Below are 4,720 nucleotides of genomic sequence, written 5' to 3'. Positions count from 1 at the left end.
AGCGCAGCACTCCGAAGAGGTGCGCTTGCCGGAGTAGGCATCAGAGCTCTTGCCGGACTTGGTCTTCTTCTTCCCCCCGGGAGCTTCAGCGGCAAGTGTCCTGCGTTCTGCTGCGGCTGCTGCTTCCCGGTAGATCTTGTCGGCACAGATAAGAGCATCCTTCTTGTCGCCAGGGACAGAGATGACACTTATTGGGCCTGGCATTTTCAGTACGTTGTACGCATAGTGAGAGGCTGCCATGAACTTGGCGAGTGCCGGACGGCCAAGGATTCCATTGTAAGGTAATGGAAAGTCGGCAACGTCAAACGTGACCCTCTCAGTCCTGAAGTTCAGCTCACTGCCAAATGTTACCGGCAACGTGATCTTTCCCTTTGGCTTGCTCCTTCCCGGGTTGATTCCTTGAAATGTGCTGGTCTCTTCGAGCTCGCTGTCAGGGATCTGGAGCTTCTGGAGCACCGCGGAGGAGATCAGGTTCAAGCCGGCCCCGCCGTCAACTAGCATCTTAGTGACCTTGAGGTTGCGGATTGTTGGTGAAACCAACATCGGCAAGCACCCGACCGCAGTTATGCGATCCGGGTGGTCCTCAATATCAAAGATGATAGGCGTGCCGGACCATTTCAGAGGCTTGCGTGACTCGACGGGTGGTTCTGCTGCATTAACTTCCTGCACCCACTGCTTGAGCTGGTGGTGCGAGGCATGCAGAGAAGCACCACCGTCAACGCACAGGACCTCTGTGGCTTTCTGGAACTCCTGCTCATCAGTCTCCTCATCATCCATATCTTCATCGTCGCCGTCATCTTCATCCTTGTCGCGGCCACGAGGAGGTCTGTCTCCTTGCCGCTGCTTGGCCTTGCCGCGGCGTCCTCCTCGGCCGGGACGTTTCTTGCCGGATCCACCAGCTCCTTCCTGGGCTTTCTCCTTGTCGCGCCGCTCGTATTCAGCTTTCTGTTGCTCAACAAGCTGCTCGACTCTCTTACAGTTCTGAAGATCATGGCCCTTGGTGCGGTGAATCTTGCAATACTGCTTGTTGGTGCCGTCCTGCTTGTCGGCGACTGCCACCTCCGCGGCAACCTCCTTGCCGGAGTCACCAGCTTTGGCTTCCTTGGCGCCGCCACCGTTGCCGGACTGCTCAACAACTAGCACTTCTTTGCCTTTCCTCCTTCTGTTGTTCCGCCGCCGGGTTTTCCTTGTCGGGGCAGCATCTTCACTGTCAGATCCTCCCGCTCCTATATTTTCTCCGGGGAGTCTCCTCCCTTCCTCAGCACGCGCACACTTGTCGGCCAGTGCATATAACTCACTGACGTCCCTGATCTTGCACATCGCCATTTCCTCCCGCATCCTGCGGTTCCGCACGTTCTGATGGAACGCGCTGATCACCGCGGCAGGGTGGACGTCTGGGATGTTGTGCTGCACACTACTGAATCTCTGAATGTACTTGCGCAGGGGCTCTCCTTCCTTCTGGGCGAGCAGATGAAGATCACTCTCCTGGCCATGAGGCTTGTGTCCGCCTGTAAAGGCGCCGACAAACTGATGGCACAGATCAGCCCAAGAGGATATGGAGTTGTCCGGCAAGTGCATGAGCCAGGATCTGACGTTGGGCTTGAGCACCAGCGGGAAGTAGTTGGCAAGGATCTTGTCATCTCGTCCCCCGGCAGCTTGCACCGCAATGGTGTAGATGCTGAGGAACTCTGACGGATGCGTCTTGCCGTCGTACTTCTCCGGTACGTCTGGCTTGAAGTTCTTTGTACTGGGCCACTGGACTTGCCGCAGCTCACGAGTGAACGCAGGACAACCTACCGCGTACGGCAGATCGCCTGGTTCCCCTGGCGCATGCATGTCAACAGAGGGCCCAGCGCGCTTGTCGGATTGACGTCGCGCTTCTCTTCGGCGCTCGATGCGGGTTCGAGCGTCTTCTTGTTGTCGATCATGAAGAACTTGGCGCTGATCGCGACGAGCTCGTGGATCCGACGATGCAGTGGAGTCGCTGTCGAGGTGGATCCGGCGAGTCGGCGATCTTGGCCTTCGGGGCGGTGATTGCATGGTAGTTGCACCTCCGCCCGTTTCGTCGCCACCGGCTCGCGTCCGGCGGTCCTGCCGCGGCGGCGACGCGCTCGGCCGCCGTGGAGTGTCGCCGTTGGCGTAGCCGATGAGACTCTGAATGGTGGCCCTCCATTCGTCGATCTTGTCCGACGTCGGAGGGTAATCTAGGAGAAGTTGAGCTCGCGCCAAAGCTTCTGCTGGAGTGGTGGGTGGCAGTGGCGGACGGCGCGAGGAGCGGGACGTGCTCGAACTTCTAACTATGTTAGAAGGAGCAGTATCCCGTCCAGGCGACCGTGCCCCGCTCGTGCCAGCACGCTGGCGTGCATGCTGGTCTTGAGCGCCCCGAGATCCACCAGCTTGGTCTTGGGCTATCATGCGTATGGCACTGCTAGTGCCATGACGCTGTTGATCTTGCGCCTCCTGAGAGTGGCGTGGAACATGTACAGTCGCCGAGGTTTGTGCAGCCTTGTTCTTGGACCTGGCGGCATCATGAGCTTCCTCGTCGACGTCCTTTCTTCCGCCGGCGTCCATCCCACCACTCGTTTGCTCCAATGGTGGCGGAAGTGACGTGGATGGAGCGGCTGCCGCCGAAGTCTTCTTCTTCGGTGGCATGTTGATGAAGGGAATGAAGATCTAGCTCGTGTGAACGCCGGATCTGGTTCACATAATCTCGACACCCCCTACCTGGCGCGCCAAAGATGTCGGGGAGAACTGATCCACGGACACCTATGGGGCCGGCGGACCGGGCCCCTTTCGGTTCGGCGGGGGGCGGAGGTCGCACGAAGAGCAGATCGAGGCGAGGCACACGAGCAGTTTACCCAGCTTCGGAGCTCTCCGGAGAGATAACACTCCTACTGCTGCTTGTCTGGTTGTATTATCTGGTGTTCTTGCTCTCTAGAGAGAGAGTGTGATGTTTTCTGGGCTACGAATGAATCGAAGCAAAACTGTCCGAACCTCCGAACCCCGAACCCCTCTACGTTGCGCATGGGCCTCCTTTTATACGCTAAAGGGGTCACCGACAGGTGGCAACGCAGAGGAGGGTAAAAACGTAAAAAGCGAGGTAGTTGATACAGTTGCTTGTACAGTGCACCCTACCTAACCCTGACGGCAGGGGACAAGGGCATTAAATGCCCGTCTGAGTCTCCCGAACAGTGCAGAAAAGGACCGTTAGGGGCTCCACCGTTCGCCACGATGGCGATCTTGTCAGCTTCGCATGCCACTGCGCACCGCTGGCTACACAGCCTCCTGCCACACACGCCCGGAGAGGTCCCCAGAGTGACACGTTGGTGGATGCGCTGGAGCGTGGGCACAGAGTGGCCGCCTGCCGCGGCAAGCGCCTTGCCGCTACTGTTATCTTGTCGGGTCCGGAAGCTTGTCGCTCACCGGGCCTCGAGGTACCTTGGTTGGTCTTCCCAGCAAGCTCCTCTTGCCGGGGCCTTGTTGCCTTGCCGGAGCGTGTGGCGCGTCGCGGCAAGTTCCTTGGAGCGCCTTGGTTGGCCTTCCCGGCAAGCTCCTCTTGCCGGGGTCTTGTCTCCTTAGCTTAAATACTTTGTTCTTGGATGGCTCCAAGGGAACCTTGGGGGATCTTGGCGATCACCAGGCAAGCCTTTGCCGCGGGGTGCTGCAACTGCCCGTGCACAAGTTCGGGGTACTAGGGTACCCCTATTCTAATACACCGACACACCTATTTATGATAAATATGATGATGAGCATGTTGATTTGCCTAGTTGTGATGCTATACTCCATAGGATATCATGTGAAAATTCTATTGGTCACATCATGTTTGACAATCCATTAACCTTGTCATATGCTATGAGTGAGATATCCCATATTGCCTCATTTCAATCTCAACATAGTGACTATGCATGCCCCATTCACATAAATTCCATTTGCACTTATGGCATAGATGACGAGATGATGGTCATTGGCTTTTGTTTTTCATGCGATGATATTGCCATGCTTCCTTTACATGATTTGCGCAATTCATCTACTATGCCGTGCCATGATCACAATGTTCCACATATGCATTGTTTTGGATGTTGTCAATATTCTCCGTGTGATGTTTCCACTAATGATCATGAGGAGACCCCCATAGTTTCCTCATGCGCATTAGGAGATTTTGATGCATTCCATACTTGGCATGATTCCCATAATTGCTTGCACCATATGCATTCCATGAATAACAATGCTCTACATATTTCTTGTGACGCATTACACAATTTGAGTCTCCATTATGCTATACATAACAACCAACCTCTCATGGTGGATGACATGTTTCTATATCACGCATCTCATTTATTTGAGCATTGGCTATTTTGTGCTAACCAACACAAGCACGTGCGCATCATGATGGATGATGTGTACATCTACCACGCACACACAATTTTCCCTTTGTCTTTGTTTTGTGTAGGTACTCACGTATACTCGTCAACCTCTCCATCCCAAGACTTGACGACACAAGCTCTTGAGAGCAAAGATGACTTGGTATCACGTGAACTATCCTTTCCACCACTCTCTTCGCGCAACGACTACACGCATCTCTTTCATTTGGATCTCACATGGCTATGGACTATTTCTCATTTTACCGTGTTCACTTTGCATGCTATGCTTGCTTCTATGCCTTTGCCATGCAATTGTGACCCTTGCTTGCATCTACCCATGATTCACCATTATGCTACTT

The sequence above is a fragment of the Triticum aestivum genome, chromosome 1A (assembly GCF_018294505.1).
Source record: "Triticum aestivum cultivar Chinese Spring chromosome 1A, IWGSC CS RefSeq v2.1, whole genome shotgun sequence".
Taxonomy (NCBI): domain Eukaryota; kingdom Viridiplantae; phylum Streptophyta; class Magnoliopsida; order Poales; family Poaceae; genus Triticum; species Triticum aestivum.
The sequence above is the reverse complement of the archived record's forward strand: the minus strand, read 5'-3'. Positions refer to the sequence as shown.